At 42.7% G+C, this 10,231-nt stretch overlaps 1 long non-coding RNA gene across 2 annotated transcripts; it reads left to right on the plus strand.

The window, feature by feature from the left end:
- Positions 1-498: 498 nt before the first annotated feature.
- On the plus strand, positions 499-9,882 carry LOC125943971 (uncharacterized). 2 transcript variants are annotated; one of them, XR_007466033.1, is made up of 4 exons: positions 499-715; positions 1,850-1,951; positions 4,911-5,046; positions 9,788-9,882. It is a non-coding gene; the product is annotated as an uncharacterized LOC125943971 (long non-coding RNA). The 2 variants fall into 2 exon arrangements; XR_007466032.1 differs by having other exon boundaries at positions 4,911-5,033.
- The last annotated feature ends 349 nt before the right edge of the window (positions 9,883-10,231 follow it).

Here is a 10,231-nt window from a genome sequence, read left to right on the forward strand (position 1 = left end):
TAAGAAGAAAAAAAACAAAAACAAATAAGCCAAAACGGGATTTGAACCGGCGTACCGCAGATCTCATGGCAAGCGTCGTAACCACTCGGCCACGCAGCCCCGCAGATCCGGCGATTGCTGTCCTCACTATTGAAAGGAATGTGGCTGGAACCCGCCGTATAAGATGCATGATATCGAAATACTACCACAGAACACCCATACAAACTACCACATACTACGCCGTCACGATACATGCGGTCACCAAAGGGCCGAAAGTGGGCAAAAGCACGAAAGCATGGTCGCTTTCGGTGCCCCCAGGAGGCGCTGCCACTGCCCCAGGGGCATGACCGTGCTGTTGCTGCCTGTTGCTGTGTGTGCGCGCTGCATTGAGGCAGGTCGATGTGGATGTTTAATCGTGTGTACGCTGTGCCGAGAGAAAATGTCGTGCCCCTTGTGTGCTTTGATGATCACCTAACCCCTGGGACCGCGTAACGTAGCTCGCAGTACGTTTCGCGTGGTTCGCCGATGTCGATTATCGTAGTTATGGCCCGCTTGCGCTTTCTTTGTTCCCGGCCTCTGATAATATCGCATCGGATCACAGTGCACGGAACAATTTGTTGAGCTATTACGTGCTGTAGTTCATCCGCAATTCAACAGTGTTTACGTCGGAAGGATGGTCGTGCAGTCGACGCCGCGACCTGACATGAAGGAGCGTTTGCCGACTACGCCTAGAAAGGTAAGTCCGGCGCTTGCGCGCATTTTTGTAGTCAATGGTTCGTGAAGTGTGAATTGTTATACGGATCACGAAATGATTAGTAAAGCGACCACAATGATAAATGTGTTTTTCGAATGTTCGTTCATGTCGCAGTGCACATTTAGCGAACAGTCTCACAAAAAATGTCCTGAAACGTATTGGACGTTGCCAGGAGCTTTATCATGTATTTACTTTCTGCTATAACGTATGCTAACGGTGATTGTTTGACCTGATTGGTAAAGAAAAAAATCAAGCAGGGAAAGTTACTGCTTGTGTACGTAATTTCTGTATAGGTATTTCTAGAAGTACAGCCTTCCGCATTTGTAACTATATTGCGCGAGCGTCGATCATGGGCCATTTTAGAGCCTTCAACGGCGATACTTAGCGAGACCGACAAAAGTAAGCAGAGGCGCATAAAGCACTCTCCAGCGCAAGCGTCATCTGCTAAGCTGCTATTCTCAGGACGACGCACACCCATTTCATAGTATGCTGGTGCGATATAGTTAAAAATGCGGGAGGCTGTACGTCAGCTAACGGCTGCGCGAGATGGTACTAGATTGTTGTGTCTGACGCATGGCCAGATTTTAGCTTGTACGCGAATTCTACTACATATAGTGTCGCCAGAGAGGCTGTATTTCTTGTGTTGGGTGTCCTGTGTGTTTTCGTGTGCTTGTAGATGTTTATTTCAGAGAAGCCGAGATTACAACAGCCGTGTTTCTTTTTCATCAAAATTTTTTTCCTGCTGAACAATAGAGCGTTTGTTCTTGGGGTAATTTCCAGTGCATCGTCCTTCGAGACAATGCTTTGTTCCACCGCATAAAGAAATTCGATTTGGAACACTTCATGTGCTAAGGAATTTTCTTCGTAGTACAATTCACATTTAACTTCCTACAGATGTGCGTTTGTGTGAAGCTTTTGATAGATTTATGTTTGTTACATCACAAGCGGTTATTTAACTGAAATGAAACTGCAGCAATCAGATGTTTGCACAACCAGATGCAGCTTCGTGTAGTTTGGTTGTATGAGACTTTTCAGAATGTAACATGATCTTGTTAACTTGCAAGCTTGCAGTTTCAGCAGGGATTACAGTAAATTGGAACATTTCTTATTGTTTAGGGATGTCAAGATTTCGTGAACCAGAGGCACCGCATAGGAACCTAAGACATTTCTGCAGCCGGAACAGCACGGCAAAGCATCTGATCTGCATGCTGCGACAAGGTGTGTACAAAATGGTCCCTGCCACTTACACAAGCTGTAGGTTTTGTTGGTATAATTCATACCTGTCAACTCTCCTGAATTTTTCGTATTTTTCGTGAAGATCTCTAACGAGCATACCAGAGGGGGCACTTGCGTTAGGTCAGTTTGTTCAGATAAATTTCTTAAACAGGCTAAATCGGCTGCAGCAAGAACACTGCAAATGTGCTCTGGTGATATAAACCAGTGTTGTAAGTTCTGGTGTTTCAGTTCGCTGCTGCTTCGTGTGCTGTTAAATAACGGTTAATTATGTGTGTATCAATGCAACAGTGTGGGTGCTGAGAGGAAGCTTTAAAAAAATGTGTGCTATCTCGCCAATAAAAAATTTTTGTCTGCAGAATTTGTACAAAATATAAAGTTCACAGGTTGGCATGTATGACATAATGTACAGCACTGTTGCTATGAGTATGCTATATTCATAACTTGCTGTTTCGGTCTACTTGAATTGCATATTTTGAATCTGGCCTACCTTCATTTTAATCAGTTCATTTAAGTAGCCTCCTCTGAGTTAAATGTAATTGGAGGCTATTGTAGAAATTCATGGTGCTCCCTACTGACTGCATTGTGGCAATTTCTTTAGGGACCATCTTGTGAGGCATGCATATCCTTTCATGTCTTGCTATGATTTGCCCAACAAAAGCAGCAGGGCTTTGGTTACCTTTGTTATTACGCATTCTTGTAGACTTCTGTTTCTCTCTCTTCTAACATATGTGCATGCGCAAATTCTGTGTTCTTAATTATATTTCTGTAAGTTGACCTAATTGTGTATTACATTTAAAAAAAATTTGGCTGGAGCGGGGTTATTGATTCCCATAATACTAGAGAGAAGGGACCTCAGACCAAAAGGCCACAAAAGGTGGCTTAAAGTGTTCGAAGCTCAGAATTTAACATTCTATCCCCCAAAGCACTACCAGTATGAAACTGTTTCTAATTGCTTTGTTTTTATAACCTAGCTGCCCGATTTGCAGCCACATTGCGAGAGAGTATGTTTTTTTCTTGTTTTGTTTGAGTTCTTTTGTTGAATGTTCTCCTTTTTAGTTCAGAAATTTTTTCCTACCACCTCATGCAATACTCCAACTGGAGCCTATGAGGTATGTTTATAAATAAATAAGCAAATTCCTGAGGCATGCAACAAACCATGCAAATCAGTCCCTAAAAAGCCATAAAGAGGATCTATTATTTTCAGCAGCTGCCTCAGTCGTACTGTGCTCACTGGCGCACTGACAAAAACCATTGCAGCAGCAAAGCACTACTCTAAACATTTTCCTTTCAACATTTTTAACTCTCATATGCTGTCTTCTCCAAATCGTGTTGAGTACATCTGGAATGTTTCGGCAATTGTTTTTACCTGAACCATTATGCAAAGCAATCATGCAAAGGTTCAGCTTGTTGACTGTTGCTTATTTATACCTAGCCTGATCTGTGGAGTTGACTGTATGCTTTCTTTTTTTTTGCATACCTGCCATGGTTGCTTAGTGGCTATGGCGTTGAGCTTCTAAGCACGAGGTCTCGGGATGAAATCGTGACCATGGCGGCTGCCTTTCCAAGGGGGTGAAATGCGAAAACACCTGTGTACTTGGATTTAGGCGCACGTTAAAGAACCCAGGTGGTCCAAATTATTCCGGAGTCCCTCACTACGGCGTGCTTCATGATCAGACTGTGGTTCTGGCATGTAAAACCCCATAATGTAATTTAATTTTTTTACACAAGAACTAAGGTTGTTTTTAATGATGCCACCTTTTCACATTACTGCATAACCACAAGTTTGTCGAAATAATTGAACAAATGTCATCAGTCTTCTGTAAAAGCAAACTTGTCTTGTACAGCAGCTCGAATAAGCCATTTTCAGTGCAATAGCAGGCTTAGGATGTTGCTAGAAAATTGTGTCGCATAAGGATGTGCTGCATCAGAAGGCACGTTTCTTGTTCATTGTATTCATTCTAGCGTTATCTCATCTCTATGTTCCTTTCAATGGTATTCACTGTGCACACATACTAAAGAGATAAGGAACATCCACAGTGCACGCATACCAAGGAAGTCACAGTCAGACAGAGAGCGATAGAGCACAGCACGCTTTCACTCTCTGTCTGTCGCTTATTTCCCTCACGTGAGCATCACCAAAATGAAGTTACCGACTTGCCCAAGCTTCAACTCTTGTGCTTGGTGTTTTTTGTCTACAAAATGCCCATAATCAAGTCATAGTGGTGGTGATTTTCGCATGTATGGAAAAGGCTTATTCAATTCCAGAACAGCTTCATTTGTTCTAGGCATAGTAAAGAATTTGCCAGTGTTTATTTTAAAGGCTGAATTGGTCGAAAGCTATTGTAGTATTCCTAATGGCACCCTTTTGCATTAAGTTTGTGCAGATGCTTGAAGCTTGTACTATGTTGATGAAAATAGAGTTGAAGCTATAGAAGCATATTTGTCAAAATGTAGTGAATGCTTCCCAGTAGAAATCTGGAGTTATGCTTCCTGGGACACTTATTGGTTAGCCTTATTGGGTAATGTGATTAGCCCTATCGATGCTATAATGTTGCAGGATGGCCAGCGTTACAAAAAAATTAACATCATTGTAAGAATACGTGTTCTGCAATAATATTAGGATTGGCCCCCCCAAGTGACAACGCTTGCTTACACTGTATCTGGGATAAACCAGGTTTACTCAGCTAGACAGCCATCCGTGCATGAGGGGGAGGGGGGGGGGGCGGCAAGAAGGGGCTTTCGAGTAATATTCAAGTAGATGGCTTATACATCAGATCTTTCTTACTGTGCATGCTATCTTGCTCAAAGTCAAGTTAGCTGTGGGTACAATGTCTGCATTTTATTACTGTTTATGCCTAATGAAGGTTGCTTTGTTCATAGTGTCACTTTCTATATTGTTTCTCTTATGGCACTAAGTTCACTTGTTTTAATGCTGCTATAGGTATGGCTGGGCCTGGTGATGAAGTGTAAGCAGAACATGCTATGCTGCGAATTGGTGCCAATCTTCACATCCGAGTTGTTCCCACGACAGTCAAGCACCACTGTGATTTGCTTCATTGGCAAGGTAATATACTATGGTGAGCTTGCACCTCAATATTGGTATTGAAAAATATGTCAAGTAAAAGACACAAGAGTTGGCCTTTATGAGAGATACATTCATGTTCTTTTTTTAAAGAGCTCTTTTAGCACTGTTCTTTATGGGCATGTTTTCAGAGGATGCTTATACTCCTTTATTACAAACTGCCATGGAGCTAGTTTGTGTGTTAAACTAACACTCTTTCACTAAGAAAAAGTCCAGTTTTTACTCGCACAGTGATATGGTGCCAAGGACGAAAGGGGTGGAATGGATCAATCTGAATGCATGTTGCTCACACAAATACAAAAAGGGAGCATGGCATGGCTAGCGCGATTTGTTTTACAGTGATGATAAGCAGTCTCAATGTCTAATAATTCTATTGATAGGGCGCTAACACACTGGTTCCCCGTCATTTGAATAAAGAAAGATTCACATATCTCTGAAGCACTCTGGTCCTTATATTTTGCCACATTCAAGTGGTTTTTAAATATGGGTGCACATTGCACTGAGAGCAGTGCAATACTAATACCAACTGACCCACACATCAAGTTTGCGTGGTTACGCAGCCTGTCATTTATACATTTGGCTTGTTTAGCCAATGTAGCATCTACTGCACAATAATGGTATGTGATAGACACTGCACCTGTGTACTCTATGCTTTTTTTGCATTCAATTTTTTTCACCGGTAGTGATGCATGCCTTTTCAATATTTATGTGCCTACACAACAAGCCAAGTTTGTTCTTGGCCGAGAAAGAATTCTAGGAAAAGCCTACGTGCTGCAACTTTTCTTGGAACGAAACTAGCTTGGCTCGTTGGGTTAGGTTAAATGGTTCGATGGGTTTTGGAGCCCATACGGGTTCCTTGCTCACACTAAGACACATAAGCTTGTAGACTGTGCTTCTGTAATTTGTACAGCTCACTGACAGTGCAGGTGCAGGCCTCATGAAAGTATGAAATTTTTGTTTATGTAGCTGCTGTCAGCATATTCTATATTATCATTTGGTCTTATGCATATACTGTTTGCTCTAAAAAATTGAATTATTGAGTTTCACATGCTAAAACCACGATATGATTATGAGGCATGCTGTAGTAGGGGACTCCGGAGTATCCCTTGAACCCTTGTTAACTCAAACTCTGATATCTGAACATATCAGTTAAGTCGAAAATTTTTTCGTGGCTCGGTATCGACTTTATGTATATTTGACCTCTTATCTAGCAATGCTTCTGTGCTGTGCTCCGGGTATCTCGAAATCTTGACTGCAACACTGTAGGGAAAATGTTATCACCCAAAGGTTTCCATACGTTGTACGCAGCTGCGATATCTCCAAAAGTTGCAAGATCGCAAGTTTGTAGCAAATTCTGCTTCATTCCATGCCACTCTTGTCATCCACTGTTCACGACCGGCAGAGATCTCATTGGTAATCCGGGCAGAGTGTTTCTCTGACCCCTGACAAAATGCAATGAGCATGATAAGGCCTCCCGCTTTTTAACTATATTACATAAGAACACTATAATATGGTTGTGCATCATCCTGAACGGGACATTGCATTAGACGACTTTTGCACAGGATAGTGCTTGGTGCACCTGAGAGTACTTCTACATGTCTCGCTGATTATTGCGCCTTAGAGGTGCTAAAATGATGCGGGGTGGACGCTCGCACAATATGGATAAAAATGCGGGAGGCTGTACACCTGAGCACCACAACATACATGCTCATGTGTACGCATAGAGTTGTCAGCTTGCTCATCTCCTGTGCTCTGTGTTTCTGTGTGGATCTGCGCGCTAGGCCATACCGTGTGCTGCGCCGAATGTTTGGCATGTTATTGGTATTTTTTTCATTAACAAGTTCAGGGCCATGATCTTGTAGCAATGCGTTGTCTGATGCAATTTCTAATCGTGCTTCGTCAGTTGTCATAGTGACACTGTGCCCACGTTATCAGTACGGGTTTGATAGAACATCGTATAACGCCGCTGTGTGAGAACGGATCACAGAAAGAATGCACAGAGGACAATCGCCGAACTTCAGCTGAGGTTTACAGCAGAAAAATTACACAAGCAGCAGTTTCTGCGCAGAAACATTGGACAAAATACCGCCATGGCACACATTGTGTCGTCACGATCACAACAGATGGTCATGTCATACAACTCTATGGAACATCCTGATCTGCACAAGATCAAAGACACATTTGTACTACACGTTATGCAATCAAGTTACGCTCTTCAAGCCCGCCAACTTGCAAACCTTTTGCAAATATGTCTCTTCTCTTTTTGACAAATTAAGTGATGCAGTGCTAATGCAACCTTCTCCTTCCTTTTTTCATGTGAAATGCCTCAAGCAATTCACTCTCTTTTTGATCCTTAAAACTTCCTAGTATACAAGTGTCGTCGTACACTGGAGTGCAAGGACACCTTTTGCAATGGTCAGCCGAGTGACCCCCTGCTACGAAAGCCGGCACGGATGCTCGATGCTCCCTCAAATGGTCATTAAAACATCTACCAGTTTGGCTGACATAACACCTGCCACAAGAGAGCGGGTTGTGGTAAACCACCTCCGCCTGGCAGCGTACGAAGCCCTTAGCATGCTGTTTCGCACACTTATGTGAAGTGCGTGCACTGTTCACTGCACGGCAAATTCACCCCAGTTTTTCTGAGCGGAGAACACTATGGGAAGGCCGCACTTTCCGGCCACTTTCTTCAAGTGGTGGGAGAGGTTGTGCAAATAAGGCACCATTAACGGCTTCCTTGACCATTCTTTATCGGCTCCCCTGCTCCCCACACCAGACCTTACTTCACCAAATAGGCTTTCAACAACAGAAGTGATTGTTTCACCAGGGAAACCCGCCTGCTTGAGCCTCTTGGTTGTTTGCACTCCGAGCTTTCTGATGCTCACATCACCATTCGAGCGCGGATCTGATACTGTTCAATGCGATGTCTCTGAACAAGTTTTGAGTTCCAATAATCCCATAGTCTCCTCCGCTCGGAAAAACTGGCACGAATGTGCTATGCCGGGAACAGTACACGCACTTCACAAAAGAGTGCAAAACAGCATGTTAAGGGCTTCGTACGCTGCGAGACGGAGGTGGTTTACCACATCCCGCTGTCGTGTGGCAGTCATGTCAGCCAAACTGGTAGATGTGTTAATGACCATTTGAGGGAGCATCGAGCATCCGTGCAGGCTTTTGTAGCGGGGGGGTCGCTTGGCTGACCATTGTAAAGGTGTATTTGCACTCCAGTGTACGACGACACTTGTATACTTGGAAGTTTTAAGGATCAAAGAGAGAGAGAATTGTTTGGGGCATTTCATATAAAAAAGAATGGAGAAAGTTGCATTAACATCACATTATTTAATTTATCAAAAAGAAAAGACATATTTGCAAGAAAAGGTTTTGAATTTCGCGGGTTTGAAGAGCGTAAATTGATGATGGGGTATAACGTGTAGTACAAATGTGTCTTTAATCTTGTGCAGATGAGAATGTTTGTAGTGCTGTATGACATGATGACTTTCTGTTATGATCGCGCTGACAATGTGCACCATGGCGGTGTTTCGTCCAATGTTTCTGTGCAGGAACTGCTGCAGTAAACCTCAGTTGAAGCTCGGCGATTGTCCTCAGTGCACTCTTTCTATGTGCCGTCCTCACATGCACCGTTATAACATGTTCCATCAAATCCATACTGACAACATGGGCACAGTGTCACTATGACAACTGACGAAGCACTATTAGAAACGGCATCAGAAAATGCATTGCTACAAGATCGTGGCCCTGAACTTGTTAATGAAGAAAGTACCAATAACATACCAAACATTCGGCACAGCCCGTGGCATGGCCTAGCACGCAGGTCCACACAGAAACACAAAGCACAGGAAATAAGCAAGCTGACAACTCTATGCATACACATGAACATGCATGTTTTGGAGGCCAGGTGTACAGCCTCCCCCATTTCTAGCTATATCGTGCGAGCATCCATCACGCGTCATTTTAGTGCCTTTAAGGGACAATAATCAGTGAGACCGGCAGAAGTACTCAGGTGCACCAAGCACTCTCCTGTGCAAGAGTCATCTAAGGTGATGTTCCCTTCAGGACGACGCACGACCATATTATAGTGTTCTCGTGCAATATAGTTAAAAAGCAGGAGGCGGTACCTTCTCATGCTCATTGCACTTTGTCAGGGGTCAGAGGAACACTCTGTCCGGATTACCAATGAGATCGTGGCGTAGAAAGAAGCAGAATTTACTACAAACACCATCATAACATGTTCCATCAAGCCAGCAACCAACTAGCCCATCTAAGTCTCATAATTATCAGTATGGGATAAACCAGCCAAACGTATGCTAAAGCCACTATTCCACAACGGTATTTACTTTGCTGGCAGAAAGGTAGCTTCCAAGTAATTTATTAGCATGACGTGTCCATGCTGCTTTTTAAATGTGTATTTTATGCTTGTACTACTTCTGTTGCTTTAATACTATTAACCGAATGAATGATGTCTTTTTGATTATAACACTTGTTTCAGTGGCCCGCTAATTGTGACAGTTTATTCTACCACAGTAATGCATGTTCGCTTAGAATCATAGCCATATTGCCTGAAACCAGTTACCATTGAATGAGATTTGTTAGTATCTCCTATATTCTAAATGCTTACCCATTCTTATCTGTGTGAACATACGCAAAACTGCTTTTGCCTTTGTGTGAACCTGTTGCACAAGTGAAAAGAAATTGTTGGCTTTTCTTTACTTTTTCAGGTGCCCTGCAAGCTCTCACCAAAGCAACACATTCCACTGGTTTTCTGTCAGAGTACCATTATAGAATTTCGAATAAACTATGCTTGTCAGATGTGTGACATGCCCCGTCTTAAAATCGGAGCGCTTCAGTAATAATGTTTGAATGGGTGTACATAAAAACACACGTAAAGTATACTTGTGTATTTCTTTTACAAGTCCTCTTCACCCGACGTTTTTCCTACTTAAAATTACGCTTTGCTGTACATTTGTTTTATGCACAAACCATTACAGCAACACAACACTGCAGTAAAATGAGTACAAATGATAAAGCATGCAGTACACCTGCAAGAATTACATTTGCATACTTGTAGTACATATGAAAATGAGCTACCGATCTTTTTCAGGTTGCATAATCTTATAGGTCATACATGTCAAGCGCACTCATAGGTCACACAAAACTCGTTC

The sequence above is a fragment of the Dermacentor silvarum genome, chromosome 3, assembly GCF_013339745.2.
Source record: "Dermacentor silvarum isolate Dsil-2018 chromosome 3, BIME_Dsil_1.4, whole genome shotgun sequence".
In the NCBI taxonomy this organism is placed as follows: Eukaryota; Metazoa; Arthropoda; class Arachnida; order Ixodida; family Ixodidae; genus Dermacentor; species Dermacentor silvarum.